Source organism: Engystomops pustulosus, chromosome 1 (genome assembly GCF_040894005.1).
Source record: "Engystomops pustulosus chromosome 1, aEngPut4.maternal, whole genome shotgun sequence".
Classification (NCBI taxonomy): Eukaryota; Metazoa; Chordata; class Amphibia; order Anura; family Leptodactylidae; genus Engystomops; species Engystomops pustulosus.
In genome coordinates, this window is record NC_092411.1 from 280582355 (window position 1) to 280600127 (window position 17773).

Sequence of the window (17773 nt, forward strand, 5' to 3'; positions counted from 1 at the left end):
CTCCTGTGTACCAGTGCTGTGCCCTCCTGTGTACCAGTGCCCTCCTGTGTACCAGTGCTGTGCCCTCCTGTGTACTAGTGCTGTGCCCTCCTGTGTACCAGTGCCCTCCTGTGTACCAGTGCTGTGCCCTCCTGTGTACTAGTGCTGTGCCCTCCTGTGTACCAGTGCCCTCCTGTGTACCAGTGCTGTGCCCTCCTGTGTACCAGTGCCCTCCTGTGTACCAGTGCCTGTGCCCTCATGTGTACCAGTGCTGTGCCCTCATGTGTACCAGTGCCTGTGCCCTCCTGTGTACCACTGCCCTCATGTGTGACTGTGCCCTCCTGTGTACTAGTGTCTGTGCCCTCATGTGTACTAGTGCCTGTGCCCTCCTGTGTACCAGTGCCCTCCTGTAAGCCTGTGCCCTCCTGTGTACCAGTGCCCTCCTGTGTAACAGTGCTGTGCCCTCCTGTGTACCAGTGCCCTCCTGTGTACCAGTGCCTGTGCCCTCCTGTGTACCAGTGCCCTCCTGTGTGCCAGTGCTGTGCCCTCCTGTGTACCAGTGCCCTCCTGTGTACCAGTGCCTGTGCCCTCCTGTGTACCAGTGCTGTGCCCTCCTGTGTACCAGTGCTGTGCCCTCCTGTGTACTAGTGCTGTGCCCTCCTGTGTACCAGTGCCCTCCTGTGTACCAGTGCCCTCCTGTGTACTAGAGCTGTGCCCTCCTATGTACTAGTGCTGTGCCCTCCTGTGTACCATTGCCCTCCTGTGTGCCTGTGCCCTCCTGTGTACCAGTGCCCTCCTGTGTACCAGTGCTGTGCCCTCCTGTGTACTAGTGCTGTGCCCTCCTGTGTACCAGTGCCCTCCTGTGTGCCAGTGCCCTCCTGTGTGCCTGTGCCCTCCTGTGTACCAGTGCTGTGCCCTCCTGTGTACCAGTGCTGTGCCCTCCTGTGTACCAGTGCCGTCCTGTGTACTAGTGCTGTGCCCTCCTGTGTACTAGTGCTGTGCCCTCCTGTGTACCAGTGCCCTCCTGTGTGCCTGTGCCCTCCTGTGTACCAGTGCCCTCCTGTGTACCAGTGCTGTGCCCTCCTGTGAACTAGTGCTGTGCCCTCCTGTGTACCAGTGCTGTGCCCTCATGTGTACCAGTGCTGTGCCCTCCTGTGTACTAGAGCTGTGCCCTCCTGTGTACCAGTGCCCTCCTGTGTACCAGTGCCCTCCTGTGTGCCTGTGCCTTCCTGTGTACCAGTGCCCTCCTGTGTACCAGTGCTGTGCCCTCCTGTGTACTAGTGCTGTGCCCTCCTGTGTACCAGTGCTGTGCCCTCCTGTGTACCAGTGCTGTGCCCTCCTGTGTACTAGTGCTGTGCCCTCCTGTGTACCAGTGCCCTCCTGTGTGCCTGTGCCCTCCTGTGTACCAGTGCCCTCCTGTGTACCAGTGCTGTGCCCTCCTGTGTACCAGTGCCCTCCTGTGTACCAGTGCAGTGCCCTCCTGTGTACCAGTGCTGTGCCCTCCTGTGTACCAGTGCTGTGCCCTCCTGTGTACCAGTGCCCTCCTGTGTGCCTGTGCCCTCCTGTGTACCAGTGCCCTCCTGTGTACCAGTGCTGTGCCCTCCTGTGTACCAGTGCTGTGCCCTCCTGTTTACTAGTGCTGTGCCCTCCTGTGTACCAGTGCCCTCCTGTGTACCAGTGCCCTCCTGTGTGCCTGTGCCCTCCTGTGTACCAGTGCCCTCCTGTGTGCCTGTGCCCTCCTGTGTGCCAGTGCCTGTGCCCTCCTGTGTACCAGTGCCCTCCTGTGTACCAGTGCCCTCCTGTGTGCCTGTGCCCTCCTGTGTGCCTGTGCCCTCCTGTGTACCAGTGCTGTGCCCTCCTGTGTACCAGTGCCCTCCTGTGTACCAGTGCCCTCCTGTGTGCCTGTGCCCTCCTGTGTACCAGTGCCCTCCTGTGTACCAGTGCTGTTCCCTCCTGTGTACCAGTGCTGTGCCCTCCTGTGTACCAGTGCTGTGCCCTCCTGTGTACTAGTGCTGTGCCCTCCTGTGTACCAGTGCCCTCCCGTATGCCTGTGCCCTCCTGTGTACCAGTGTCCTCCTGTGTACCAGTGCTGTGCCCTCCTGTGTACTAGTGCTGTGCCCTCCTGTGTACCAGTGCCCTCCTGTGTACCAGTGCTGTGCCCTCCTGTGTACTAGTGCTGTGCCCTCCTGTGTACCAGTGCCCTCCTGTGTGCCTGTGCCCTCCTGTGTACTAGTGCTGTGCCCTCCTGTGTACTAGTGCTGTGCCCTCCTGTGTACTAGTGCTGTGCCCTCCTGTGTACCAGTGCCCTCCTGTGTGCCTGTGCCCTCCTGTGTACTAGTGCTGTGCCCTCCTGTGTACTAGTGCTGTGCCCTCCTGTGTACCAGTGCTGTGCCCTCCTGTGTACTAGTGCTGTGCCCTCCTGTGTACCAGTTCCCTCCTGTGTACCAGTGCTGTGCCCTCCTGTGTACCAGTGCTGTGCCCTCCTGTGTACCAGTGCCCTCCTGTGTACCAGTGCCCTCCTTTGTGCCTGTGCCCTCCTGTGTACCAGTGCCCTCCTGTGTACCAGTGCCCTCCTGTGTACCTGTGCCCTCCTGTGTACCAGTGCCCTCCTGTGTACCAGTGCCCTCCTGTGTGCCTGTGCCCTCCTGTGTGCCTGTGCCCTCCTGTGTGCCGGTGCCCTCCTGTGTGCCTGTGCCCTCCTGTGTACCAGTGCCCTCCTGTGCACCAGTGTCCTCCTGTGTGCCTGTGCCCTCCTGTGTACCAGTGCTGTGGCCTCCTGTGTGCCTGTGCCCTCCTGTGTACCAGTGCTGTGCCCTCCTGTGTACCAGTGCCCTCCTGTGCACCAGTGTCCTCCTGTGTGCCTGTGCCCTCCTGTGTACCAGTGCTGTGCCCTCCTGTGTGCCTGTGCCCTCCTGTGTACCAGTGCTGTGCCCTCCTGTGTACCAGTGCCCTCCTGTGTACCAGTGGTGTGCCCTCCTGTGTACCAGTGTCCTCCTGTGTGCCTGTGCCCTCCTGTGTACCAGTGTCCTCCTGTGTACCAGTGCCCTCCTGTGTACCAGTGCCTGTGCCCTCCTGTGTACCAGTGCCTGTGCCCTCCTGTGTACTAGTGCTGTGCCCTCCTGTGTACCAGTGCTGTGCCCTCCTGTGTACTAGTACTGTGCCCTCCTGTGTACCAGTGCTGTGCCCTCCTGTGTACCAGTGCCCTCCTGTGTACCAGTGCTGTGCCCTCCTGTGTACCTCCTGTGTACCAGTGCCTGTGCCTTCCTGTGTACCAGTGCCCTCCTGTGTACCAGTGCTGTGCCCTCCTGTGTACCAGTGTCCTCCTATGTACCAGTGCCCTCCTGTGTACCAGTGCCCTCCTGTGTACCAGTGTCCTCCTATGTACCTGTGCCCTCCTGTGTACCAGTGCCTGTGCCCTCCTGTGTACCAGTGCCCTCCTGTGTACCAGTGCTGTGCCCTCCTGTGTACCAGTGCCCTCCTGTGTACCAGTGCCCTCCTGTGTACCAGTGCTGTGCCCTCCTGTGTACCAGTGCTGTGCCCTCCTGTGTACCAGTGCCTGTGCCCTCCTGTGTACCAGTGCCCTACTGTGTACTAGTGCAGTGCCCTCCTGTGTACCAGTGCCCTCCTGTGTACTAGTGCTCTGCCCTCCTGTGTACCAGTGCCCTCCTGTGTACTAGTGCAGTGCCCTCCTGTGTACCAGTGCCTTCCTGTGTACCAGTGCTGTGCCCTCCTGTGTACCAGTGCTGTACCCTCCTGTGTACCAGTGCCCTCCTGTGTACCAGTGCCCTCCTGTGTACCAGTGCTGTGCCCTCCTGTGTACCAGTGCTGTGCACTCCTGTGTACCAGTGCCCTCCTGTGTATTAGTGCTGTGCCCTCCTGTGTACCAGTGCCAGTGCCCTCCTGTGTACCAGTGCCCTCCTGTGTACCAGTGCCCTCCTGTGTACCAGTGCTGTGCCCTCCTGTGTACCAGTGCCCTCCTGTGTATTAGTGCTGTGCCCTCCTGTGTACCAGTGCCAGTGCCCTCCTGTGTACCAGTGCCCTCCTGTGTACCAGTGCCCTCCTGTGTACTAGTGCTGTGCCCTCCTGTGTACCAGTGCTGTGCCCTCCTGTGTACCAGTGCCCTCCTGTGTACTAGTGCAGTGCCCTCCTGTGTACCAGTGCCCTCCTGTGTACCAGTGCTGTGCCCTCCTGTGTACCAGTGCTGTGCCCTCCTGTGTACCAGTGCCCTCCTATGTACTAGTGCCCTCCTGTGTGCCTGTGCCCTCCTGTGTACCAGTGCCCTCCTGTGTACCAGTGCTGTGCCCTCCTGTGTACCAGTGCTGTGCCCTCCTGTGTACCAGTGCCCTCCTATGTACTAGTGCCCTCCTGTGTGCCTGTGCCCTCCTGTGTACCAGTGCCCTCCTGTGTACCAGTGCCCTCCTGTGTGCCTGTGCCCTCCTGTGTACCAGTGCCCTCCTGTGTACCAGTGCTGTGCCCTCTTGTGTACCAGGGCTGTGCCCTCCTGTGTGCCTGTGCCCTCCTGTGTACCAGTGCCCTCCTGTGTACCAGTGCTGTGCCCTCCTGTGTACCAGTGCTGTGCCCTCCTGTGTACCAGTGCCCTCCTGTGTACCAGTGCCCTCCTATGTACCAGTGCCCTCCTATGTACTAGTGCCCTCCTGTGTGCCAGTGACTCAGCTCCTCTGTGCTGCTCGTGGCTGGGGATGACATCATCCTCCTGCAGTGTAGAGCTCCGGATGACGACCACCCACCCATCACCTACCTGTCAGTCCGGGGGCTGGTGGTGGGCATCTTCTCGACTGCGGTGGAGGCTCTACATGGCGGGCAGTGCGGGCACAGGCTCCCCCGGCCGCCCCTCCATCCCTGGCACTAGCTGCGCCGCACACAGGACCTGCCCCACAGGGCACCAGTCACTCATCCTGACTGACACTGCCCCCGCCCACAGCCCCGCCCACTGCTGCTGGCAGTCCGGACCCCCGCCAGGAGAGGTGCGAGGACTACAACCCCCAGCATCTGCAGCGCCATTACCCTCTAATGTCCACTAAGGTGAGAGAGACCCGAGGCACAGAGAGACCCCATAGCTATTATGTCACATGGGAGTCATCAGCATCATCTATATTATATATTATCTATCCATCATCTATTATCTCACAACTGTATTTTCCATATATTATCTCTCTCATATCTATCTCATATCTATCTATCTCATATCTATCTATCTATCTATCTATCTATCTATCTATCTATCTATCTATCTCATATCTATCTATCTCATATCTATCTATCTATCTATCTATCTCATATCTATCTATCTTTCTATCTATCTATCTATCTATCTATCTATCTATCTATCTCATATCTATCTATCTCATATCTATCTATCTATCTATCTATCTCATATCTATCTATCTTTCTATCTATCTATCTCATATCTATCTATCTATCTATCTATCTATCTATCTATCTATCTATCTATCTCCTATCTATCTATCTACCTATCTATCTCCTATCTATCTCCTATCTATCTATCTATCTATCTATCTATCTATCTATCTATCTATCTCCTATCTATCTATCTATCTATCTATCTATCTCATATCTATCTATCTATCTATCTCATATTTATCTCCTATCTATCTATCTATCTATCTATCTATCTCATTTCTATCTTCATTACAGTGTGGTATAGATATATACAGGGGGAAGTGTGTGAGGCACAGTGTGGTGTAGATATATACAGGGGGAAGAGTGTGGGGTACAGTGTGGTGTAGATATATACAGGGGGAAGAGTGTGGGGTACAGTGTGGTGTAGATATATACAGGGGGAAGTGTGTGAGGCACAGTGTGGTGTAGATATATACAGGGGGAAGTGTGTGAGGTACAGTGTGGTGTAGATATATACAGGGGGAAGTGTGTGAGGCACAGTGTGGTGTAGATATATACAGGGGGAAGAGTGTGGGGTACAGTGTGGTGTAGATATATACAGGGGGAAGAGTGTGGGGTACAGTGTGGTGTAGATATATACAGGGGGAAGTGTGTGAGGCACAGTGTGGTGTAGATATATATAGGAGAAAGAGTGTGAGGCACAGTGTGGTGTAGATATATACAGGGGGAAGAGTGTGAGGCACAGTGTGGTGTAGATATATACAGGGGGAAGTGTGTGGGGTACAGTGTGGTGTAGATATATACAGGGGGAAGTGTGTGAGGCACAGTGTGGTGTAGATATATACAGGGGAAAGTGTGTGAGGCACAGTGTGGTGTAGATATATACAGGGGGAAGAGTGTGGGGTACAGTGTGGTGTAGATATATACAGGGGGAAGAGTGTGGGGTACAGTGTGGTGTAGATATATACAGGGGGAAGTGTGTGAGGCACAGTGTGGTGTAGATATATACAGGGGGAAGTGTGTGAGGCACAGTGTGGTGTAGATATATACAGGGGGAAGTGTGTGAGGCACAGTGTGGTGTAGATATATACAGGGGGAAGTGTGTGAGGCACAGTGTGGTGTAGATATATACAGGGGGAAGAGTGTGGGGTACAGTGTGGTGTAGATATATACAGGGGGAAGTGTGTGGGGTACAGTGTGGTGTAGATATATACAGGGGGAAGTGTGTGAAGCACAGTGTGGTGTAGATATATACAGGGGGAAGTGTGTGGGGCACAGTGTGGTGTAAATATATACAGGGGGAAGTGTGTGAGGCACAGTGTGGTGTAGATATATACAGGGGGAAGTGTGTGAAGCACAGTGTGGTGTAGATATATACAGGGGGAAGTGTGTGAGGTACAGTGTGGTGTAGATATATACAGGGGGAAGTGTGTGAGGCACAGTGTGGTGTAGATATATACAGGGGGAAGTATGTGGGGCACAGTGTGGTGTAGATATATACAGGGGGAAGTGTGTGAGGCACAGTGTGGTGTAGATATATACAGGGGGAAGTGTGTGGGGTACAGTGTGGTGTAGATATATACAGGGGGGAGTGTGTGAGGCACAGTGTGGTGTAGATATATACAGGAGAGAGTGTGGGGTACAGTGTGGTGTAGATATATACAGGGGGAAGTGTAAGAGGAACAATGTGGTGTAGATATATACAGGGTGAAGTGTGTGAGGCACAGTGTGGTGTAGATATATACAGGGGGAAGTGTGTGAGGCACAGTGTGGTGTAGATATATACAGGAGAAAGAGTGTGGGGCACAGTGTGCTGTAGATATATACAGGAGAAAGAGTGTGAGGCACAGTGTGGTGTAGATATATACAGGAGAAAGAGTGTGAGGCACAGTGTGGTGTAGATATATACAGGGGGAAGTGTGTGGGGCACAGTGTGGTGTAGATATATACAGGGGGAAGTGTGTGAGGCACAGTGTGGTGTAGATATATACAGGGGGAAGTGTGTGGGGTACAGTGTGGTGTAGATATATACAGGGGGAAGTGTGTGAGGCACAGTGTGGTGTAGATATATACAGGAGAGAGTGTGGGGTACAGTGTGGTGTAGATATATACAGGGGGAAGTGTGTGAGGCACAATGTGGTGTAGATATATACAGGGTGAAGTGTGTGAGGCACAGTGTGGTGTAGATATATACAGGGGGAAGTGTGTGAGGCACAGTGTGGTGTAGATATATACAGGAGAAAGAGTGTGGGGCACAGTGTGCTGTAGATATATACAGGAGAAAGAGTGTGAGGCACAGTGTGGTGTAGATATATACAGGAGAAAGAGTGTGAGGCACAGTGTGGTGTAGATATATACAGGGAGAAGTGTGTGGGGCACAGTGTGGTGTAAATATATACAGGAGAAAGAGTGTGGGGTACAGTGTGGTATAGATATATACAGGGGGAAGTGTGTGAGGCACAGTGTGGTGTAGATATATACAGGGGGAAGTGTGTGAGGCACAGTGTGGTGTAGATATATACAGGGAGAAGTGTGTGGGGCACAGTGTGGTGTAAATATATACAGGAGAAAGAGTGTGGGGTACAGTGTGGTGTAGATATATACAGGGGGAAGTGTGTGAGGCACAGTGTGGTGTAGATATATACAGGAGGAAGTGTGTGAGGCACAGTGTGGTGTAGATATATACAGGGGGAAGAGTGTGGGGTGCAGTGTGGTGTAGATATACACAGGGGGAAGTGTGTGAGGCACAGTATGGTGTAGATATATACAGGGGGAAGTGTGTGAGGCACAGTGTGGTGTAGATATATACAGGAGGAAGTGTGTGAGGGACAGTGTGGTGTAGATATATACAGGGGGAAGTGTGGGGCACAGTGTGCTGTAAATATATACAGGAGAAAGAGTGTGGGGTACAGTGTGGTGTAGATATATACAGGGGGAAGTGTGTGAGGCACAGTGTGGTGTAGATATATACAGGAGGAAGTGTGTGAGGGACAGTGTGGTGTAGATATATACAGGGGGAAGTGTGGGGCACAGTGTGCTGTAAATATATACAGGAGAAAGAGTGTGGGGTACAGCGTGGTGTAGATATATACAGGGGGAAGTGTGTGGGGTACAGTGTGGTATAGATATATACAGGGGGAAGTGTGTAAGGCACAGTGTGGTGTAGATATATACAGGGGGAAGAGTGTGAGGCACAGTGTGGTGTAGATATATACAGGGGGAAGTGTGTGAGGCACAGTGTGGTGTAGATATACAGGGGAAAGAGTGTGGGGTACAGTGTGGTGTAGATATATACAGGGGGAAGTGTGTATGGCACAGTGTGGTGTAGATATATACAGGGGGAAGCGTGTATGGCACAGTGTGGTGGAGATATATACTGGGAAAAGTGTGTGAGGCACAGTGTGGTATAGATATATACTGGGAGAAGTGTGTGAGGCACAGTGTGGTGTAGATATATACAGGGGGAAGAGTGTGGGGTACAGTGTGGTATAGATATATACAGGGGGAAGTGTGTGGGGTACAGTGTGGTGTAGATATATACAGGGGGAAGTGTGTGAGGCACAGTGTGGTGTAGATATATACAGGAGAGAGTGTGGGGTACAGTGTGGTGTAGATATATACAGGGGGAAGTGTGTGAGTTACAGTGTGGTGTAGATATTTACAGGGGGAAGTGTGTGAGGCACAGTGTGGTGTAGATATATACAGGGGGAAGAGTGTGGGGTACAGTGTGGTATAGATATATACAGGGGGAAGTGTGTGGGGTACAGTGTGGTGTAGATATATACTGGGAGAAGTGTGTGAGGCACAGTGTGGTGTAGATATATACAGGGGAAAGTGTGTGAGGCACAGTGTGGTGTAGATATATACAGGGGGAAGAGTGTGGGGTACAGTGTGGTGTAGATATATACAGGGGGAAGTGTGTGAGGCACAGTGTGGTGTAGATATATACAGGGGGAAGTGTGTGAAGCACAGTGTGGTGTAGATATATACAGGGGGAAGTGTGTGGGGTACAGTGTGGTGTAGATATATACAGGGGGAAGAGTGTGGGGTACAGTGTGGTGTAGATATATACATGGGGAAGTGTGTGAGGCACAGTGTGGTGTAGATATATACAGGGGGAAGTGTGTGAGGCACAGTGTGGTGTAGATATATACAGGGGGAAGTGTGTGAGGCACAGTGTGGTGTAGATATATACAGGGAAAGAGTATGGGGTACAGTGTGGTGTAGATATATACAGGGGGAAGTGTGTGGGGTACAGCGTGGTGTAGATATATACAGGGGGAAGTCTGTGGGGTACTGTGGGGTGTAGATATATACTGGGGAAAGAGTGTGAGGCACAGTGTGGTGTAGATATATACAGGGGGAGGAGTGTGAGGTACAGTGTGGTGTAGATATATACAGGGGGAAGTGTGTGAGGCACAGTGTGGTGTAGATATATACAGGGGGAGGAGTGTGAGGTACAGTGTGGTGTAGATATATACAGGGGGAAGTGTGTGGGGTACAGTGTGGTGTAGATATATACAGGGGGAAGTGTGTGGGGTACAGTGTGGTGTAGATATATACAGGGGGAAGTGTGTGAGGCACAGTGTGGTGTAGATATATACAGGGGGAAGTGTGTGGGGTACAGTGTGGTGTAGATATATACAGGGGGAAGTGTGTGGGGTACAGTGTGGTGTAGATATATACAGGGGGAAGTGTGTGAAGCACAGTGTGGTATAGATATATACAGGGGTAAGTGTGTGGGGTACAGTGTGGTGTAGATATATACAGGGGGAAGTGTGTGAGGCACAGTGTGGTGTAGATATATACAGGGGGAAGTGTGTGGGGTACAGTGTGGTGTAGATATATACAGGGGGAAGTGTGTGGGGTACAGTGTGGTGTAGATATATACAGGGAGAAGTGTGTGGGGTACAGTGTGGTGTAGATATATACAGGGGGAAGTGTGTGGGGTACAGTGTGGTGTAGATATATACAGGGGAAAGTGTGTGGGGTACAGTGTGGTGTAGATATATACAGGGGGAAGTGTGTGGGGTACAGTGTGGTGTAGATATATACAGGGGGAAGTGTGTGGGGTACAGTGTGGTGTAGATATATACAGGGGGAAGTGTGTGGGGTACAGCGTGGTGTAGATATATACAGGGGGAAGTGTGTGGGGTACAGTGTGGTATAGATATATACAGGGGGAAGTGTGTGAGGCACAGTGTGGTGTAGATATATACACGGGGAAGTGTGTGAGGCACAGTGTGGTGTAGATATATACAGGGGGAAGTGTGTGAAGCACAGTGTGGTGTAGATATATACAGGGGGAAGTGTGTGAAGCACAGTGTGGTATAGATAAATACAGGGGGAAGTGTGTGGGGTACAGTGTGGTGTAGATATATACAGGGGGAAGTGTGTGAGGCACAGTGTGGTGTAGATATATACAGGGGGAAGTGTGTGAGGCACAGTGTGGTGTAGATATATACAGGGGGAAGTGTGTGAAGCACAGTGTGGTGTAGATATATACAGGGGGAAGTGTGTGGGGTACAGTGTGGTGTAGATATATACAGGGGGAAGTGTGTGAGGCACAGTGTGGTGTAGATATATACAGGGGGAAGTGTGTGAAGCACAGTGTGGTGTAGATATATACAGGGGGAAGAGTGTGGGGTACAGTGTGGTGTAGATATATACAGGGGGAAGAGTGTGGGGTACAGTGTGGTGTAGATATATACAGGGGGAAGTGTGTGAGGCACAGTGTGGTGTAGATATATACAGGGGGAAGTGTGTGAGGCACAGTGTGGTGTAGATATATACAGGGGGAAGTGTGTGAGGCACAGTGTGGTGTAGATATATACAGGGGGAAGTTTGTGAGGCACAGTGTGGTGTAGATATATACAGGGGGAAGTGTGTGAGGTACAGTGTGGTGTAGATATATACAGGGGGAAGTGTGTGAGGCACAGTGTGGTGTAGATATATACAGGGGGAAGAGTGTGGGGCACAGTGTGGTGTAGATATATACAGGGGGAAGCGTGTGAGGCACAGTGTGGTGTAGATATATACAGGGGGAAGTGTGTGAGGCACAGTGTGGTGTAGATATATACAGGGGGAAGTGTGTGAAGCACAGTGTGGTTTAGATAAATACAGGGGGAAGTGTGTGGGGTACAGTGTGGTGTAGATATATACAGGGGGAAGTGTGTGAAGCACAGTGTGGTGTAGATATATACAGGGGGAAGTGTGTGGGGTACAGTGTGGTGTAGATATATACAGGGGGAAGAGTGTGGGGTACATTGTGGCGTAGATATATACAGGGGGAAGTGTGTGTGGCACAGTGTGGTGTAGATATATACAGGGGGAAGTGTGTGAGGCACAGTGTGGTGTAGATATATACAGGGGGAAGTGTGTGAGGTACAGTGTGGTGTAGATATATACAGGGGGAAGTGTGTGAGGCACAGTGTGGTGTAGATATATACAGGGGGAAGTGTGTGGGGCACAGTGTGGTGTAGATATATACAGGGGGAAATGTGTGAGGCACAGTGTGGTGTAGATATATACAGGGGGAAGTGTGTGAGGCACAGTGTGGTGTAGATATATACAGGGGGAAGTGTGTGAGGTACAGTGTGGTGTAGATATATACAGGGGGAAGTGTGTGAGGCACAGTGTGGTGTAGATATATACAGGGGGAAGTGTGTGGGGCACAGTGTGGTGTAGATATATACAGGGGGAAGTGTGTGAGGCACAGTGTGGTGTAGATATATACAGGGGGAAGTGTGTGAGGCACAGTGTGGTGTAGATATATACAGGGGGAAGTGTGTGAGGCACAGTGTGGTGTAGATATATACAGGGGGAAGTGTGTGAGGTACAGTGTGGTGTAGATATATACAGGGGGAAGTGTGTGAGGCACAGTGTGGTGTAGATATATACAGGGGGAAGTGTGTGAGGCACAGTGTGGTGTAGATATATACAGGGGGAAGTGTGTGAGGCACAGTGTGGTGTAGATATATACAGGAAGAAGAGTGTGGGGCACAGTGTGGTGTAGATATATACTGGGGGAAGTGTGTGAGGCACAGTGTGGTGTAGATATATACAGGGGGAAGTGTGTGAGGCACAGTGTGGTGTAGATATATACAGGAAGAAGAGTGTGGGGCACAGTGTGGTATAGATATATACAGGGGGAAGTGTGTGAGGTACAGTGTGGTGTAGATATATACAGGGGGAAGAGTGTGAGGCACAGTGTGGTGTAGATATATACAGGGGGAAGAGTGTGGGGCACAGTGTGGTGTAGATATATACAGGGGGAAGTGTGTGAGGTACAGTGTGGTGTAGATATATACAGGGGGAAGAGTGTGGGGCACAATGTGTTGTAGATATATACAGGGGGAAGTGTGTGAGGCACAGTGTGGTGTAGATATATACAGGGGGAAGTGTGTGAGCACAGTGTGGTGTAGATATATACAGGGGGAAGTGTGTGAGGCACAGTGTGGTGTAAATATATACTTGGGGAAAGAGTGTGGGGTACAGTGTAGTGTAGATATATACAGGGGGAAGAGTGTGGGGTACAGTGTGGTGTAGATATATAGTTGGGGAAGAGTGTCAGGCACAAGAGTCGTATGATTATACGCAGTATATCCATTTATACAAATCTGCAGGGGGTGTCGTTTTATATTGTACCTTTTATGGTGTCAGTTTGGACAGCTCCATTGAGAATCCACTGAGAGTAGCCATCCCTCCTAGAGGAGTCTTCCAAGAGGTCAGGTTGTGTCCAAGGTGACTAAGGTCTCTTAGCTTAACCAGTCATTCCGCTATGGATGTTTGGCTATATCCTATGACAAAATTAGACCAACCTCCTGTTGGCACCATTAAGTCGGTCCATACTACCACTATTGCTCTTCTCTTCTCTGTTTCTACCTGTAAACAGCAGATAGATTTACATAGCTACACAACATTTCACTTGACAACTCTGTAAGGAGACGCTTTGTCAGCTTCTCCTTAACGATGACTGGAATACAGGAAAGAAAGCAGATTTATACACACTAACCCGGGCACCTTTTGTTTTTTCATAACTCTCGGACAACCCCTTTAAAAGGAAACCATCCAAATCTATCATGATAAACCAGGCACGGTGACTGAGGTAATTTTTTTTAAATGTCTTATCCATGGCCTCCCTTTTTCAAAAATCAACTTTTATAATTATGCTAACAAGCCAGAGGGAAGTGCTGCTTGCACACTGTAACAGCCTTTAAAGCCAGGGCACAGAGCAGCTCTGGAAATGCCCCCCAGAGCACTTCTGGCTCATTACCATAAGTGTAAAAGTTGATTTTAGAAGGAAGGAGTCCATGGATAACAAGTACGAGAAGATTCCCACAGTCCTGGTACCTGGTTTATTGTGATGTATTTATGATAGTAGATTTCCCTTTACAATTGTCCTCTGGAAGTTTTTTTTATTGTCCTCCTAGTCCCCACCAGGTGTAGGCAACAGTTCGGTATAGATTGCCGCAAAAACTGCGACAATTATAGATATTAAATAAGGACTGTGAGCTTTCTCAAAGAAAATCTACCATCAAAATCAAGCATGAAACCAGGGACAATTACTCAAAGATCCAGGCACCATGACTGGTTATCTTCTTATATGTGTTATCCAAGGCCACTTACCTTCTAAAATCTATTTTTTAAATTATGCAAATGCTCGAGAAGGGCTAGGTGGGTGTTACCGGAGCCCTTTCCATGCTGTAGCTTCATAGACTGTTACACTGTCCATTGTATGTCGTTGGAGTGTATTAAGATATTCCATGAATCATACATCGTTAATGCAGGTATGCAGATCCAGTACGACGCCAAAATTAAGCTATCAAACTTTTAGAAACGGTAAGAACCTGTAGGAGCGGCTGAGCACTTAAACCCCTCATAACTTCATGTCTCTATCATACATTCGGCAGTGGTTGTGGGTGTGGTACCAAGTCATCACTAATTTAATTGGTTTTCTTTGTTGATAGAGGGTTTACGGGCCCTCGACCATATCATTTATCATTGTTCTGAGGTAAAAGACCTTCCCAACCACCAGGAGTCCCAATGTCTCCCTAGGATTGGCCACTTTACCTCATGTGTTTTGTAATGTGTGTAAGTGGGGGGCAGGATATTAGGTGAGTTACCAATATACATCTAGTAATAGTTCTGCTCCTCTTTCTTAATATGTAAAGTGAGGCCTCCTGTCTTTTACCTCATCAGCCAGAGATTCCTGGCCATAAAATGGCCGCCGATGGAGGGTCATGTGATCTCTATCTGTCCATGAACAATCGCCCTGCCAGGACTTATGATAGTATTCATGGGGGAGATTTATCATATGTGGCGTATGATAGCGACCATGACCCCCCCCCCTTTGTTGTGCCGGATAAATAAGAGGCCTAGGACGGTGGGCAGTGGGCGAAACTACGGTAGGTCCGACCTGGCATCGTTTTGAGTAAAAATGTTTGCTGTTTTTTCAAAAGAACGTAGGTGCAGGCATGAACGCCCCAAGCCCACCCAGTACATAGTGCCCCTCTATGTCCCCTTCATGAAGATATGGCGTGGAGGTGACGTAGTCGCCATTGTAATAGCAATATCGAATTTGCGATTATTTCCCAGGTTCTACACCAGAAAACTGTCGTGATAAATCTCCCCCATGATAATAATATAAAGGTTATTGCGGGGAATTACCCATGGACAGATAGAGATCACATGACCCTCCGTCTGCAGCCATTTTTCGTGTAAAAACATGTGAACATTCAACAGTGATTGTGGTCAGGCTGTAGAGCGCGCGCAGGCCCACTCCACCACCAGCCATACCCCCCCACCCCCCCACCCCGCTTAGTGTAGAGGTGGCATAAAGGGGAAAATAATCATCATTAGTGGCGTTTCACAAGAACTTTTTAGAAGATTATTTCAGGGTCTGTACAACAGAAAACTGGCAGACAAGTCTTCATAAATCTCTCCCATGGACTGGATCCTATCTAGTACCAACATGGGCACCCAAACCTAAGGCTACATCCACATGACGTGTGCCCGCCGTCGGCGTCCGGGAAAGGAGGAAAAGATAGGACATACCCTACCTTTCTTCCGACTACGGAACGGTGCCGCACGTGTGCTACACCGTACTGCTCCCGTACAGCGCTGTGCGCCCATTGCCATCTATGGGGGTCCTATATACGCCGTATATATGTTGGCCGTATATACGTCCCCCATACGGCCGTGTGAATACAGCCTTAGGGTGAAGACACACGTGGCGTTTTTAGGCCGTTTTTGGGCCGTTTTTAGCTAGTGCGTTTTCAGATTGTTAAAAACGCATGCGTTAAAAACGCATCCATTTTTTAAAAATGCATTCGTTTTTTGAAAACACATGCGTTTTTTAACACATGCGTTTTTAACTAAAAACGGCCCAAAAACGGCCTAAAAACGCCACGTGTGTCTTCACCCTAAGGCTACATTCACACACATGTATGGGGGACGTATATACGGCCAATATACGTCCCCCATACACTTCTATGGGCTCATGGCCCTGTACGGCACCGTACCGCTCCGTAGCCCGGGAAAAGATAGACCATGTCCTATCTTTTCCCGTGATACAGCGACGTGCGCTGTATATTCCTATGGAGAGGGGAGGGGGTGAGCAGCGCTCATCCCCTGCTCCTCTCCACAGCGCCGATGTGAATGTAGCCTAAGGGTGATGGCACACCTATGCGTTTTCAATCTGTTTTCAATGCGGTTTTAAGCAAAACGGGCCAAAAACGGATTGAAAACGCATACATGTGCCATCACCCTAAGAGAGTATGGACATTATAACCGCTGCCATGCGACCTAACACACACATATACATTGATCGCCATTTGGATAAGAGGGGTCAGATTTCGCTAATCATAGGAGGGTAATTATCAGGACCTGTATGTCGGTGTAAGCTCAATGCCAAGATACTTCAGGTTTTCTGTGAGTAATTAAAAGTGGATCTAAGAACCTCTAGCTCAGCAGGGGGTATATTTATGGGAAGAGCCTTAGCTTTAGAATGGTTGATGTTATAGTTCTATAATAATCCAAAAGTTTGTGAAGATTAGGGAGACCGATTGGGATGAGGGTGAGCAAGATGAAAACTTAAATTGAGTACAAACGACTGATTCACCCGGCCGCAACGTCAGGGATGGAACAAATAAGAGCCGCCAGGCGTTCAGTACTTAATACATACAGAAAGGAAAGTGAACAACACTGCCCCGTATAGGGAAATATTGGGGCTTATTTACTAAGGGACTGTGGCCGCACTTTCGTCAAATATTCGGACGTTTTGGGGGATTGCAGCGCTGGAACAGGTATTTAACCGGGGAACGTGATCTTATTTTGGCGCAGCCAACTTTCATGATACGACGGATTCGGACTGAGCGTGGGATTTAACTTTCAAATTGTGTCGCAAGACCAAGCAATTACATGCACCAGGAAGAAGAAGGTGAACTCTGGCGGATCTGAGCGGGGAAGCGACACATGCAGGATATCGGGTGCACGATCTTAGTGAAAAGCGGCACAGTGCATTATACACAGACAATGCACTTTTGGGGGATTGCGACAGGACAGGTAAGTAAATGTTCCCCAATGTGAATGGGGGGGCCAAGACCACTGCACTTGCACTTGCAATCACCTTGAGTCATAAGTAGTCATAAACTGTAGTGTAAATGTAAATGATCCTTTAGAGCCCAGAGCCAAGTCCGTGGCAAAGCCTTTATGTAGTTATGTGTGAGCAGTGACCCCACATCTCCTGAGCCAGGGGATCAAAGGAAAAAAGGCTTCTGTGCTTCTTTCTTGCCGTACTAGTATGCACATACTAGCATGCGTTTTTGAAAACACATTTGTTTTTTTGCGTTTTCCCTCAATTATGATAATTGGGAAAAACAGACTAAAACAGACTGCTTAAAAACGGCCTAAAAATGGGTTCAACACACCATGGGGCAGATTTACTTACCCGGTCCATTCCCGATCCAGCGGCGCGTTCTGTGTCGAGGATTCGGGTCTTCCGGCGATTCACTAAGGTAGTTCCCCCGATGTCCACTAGATGTCGCTGCTGCGCTGAAGAGCATTGGAACGCACTGGAGTTCACCAAGCCGGGCCGGGTGCAAGTAAGCGCTTGTCAAGCGACACTTTTTTTAAAAAAATGCGGTGGTTTTTCCGAATCCGTCGGGTTTTCATACGGCCACGCCCCCGATTTCCGTCTCATGCACACCGGCGCCGTTGCGTCACAATCCGATCGCGTGCGCCAAAATTCTGGAAAAATCGGCGCCAAACTGAAAAATTGGCGTAACCCGTCGGAAAAAAGTAATTCAGGCCCTTAGTAAATGACCCCCAATGTGTGTCACTGGCCTCAGAGAATCTAAGTTTCTGACGGGATTTACGTTACCAGGTCTTATAGCGTATGTAGTGATTGCAT

General features: G+C 50.1%; 1 protein-coding gene across 4 annotated transcripts in view; it reads right to left on the reverse strand.

Annotated features, from left to right (window-relative positions):
• The window catches only part of LZTS3 (leucine zipper tumor suppressor family member 3), a 99489-nt gene extending 94599 nt beyond the window's left edge, over nucleotides 1-4890 (reverse strand). For all 4 annotated transcript variants that reach the window (XR_011849933.1, XR_011849934.1, XM_072126341.1 and 1 more), the window contains exon 1: nucleotides 4739-4890. The gene's annotated coding sequence lies outside the window, so the exon portion shown is untranslated. The remainder of the gene's footprint in view (nucleotides 1-4738) is intronic.
• Between the last annotated feature and the right edge of the window lie 12883 nt (nucleotides 4891-17773).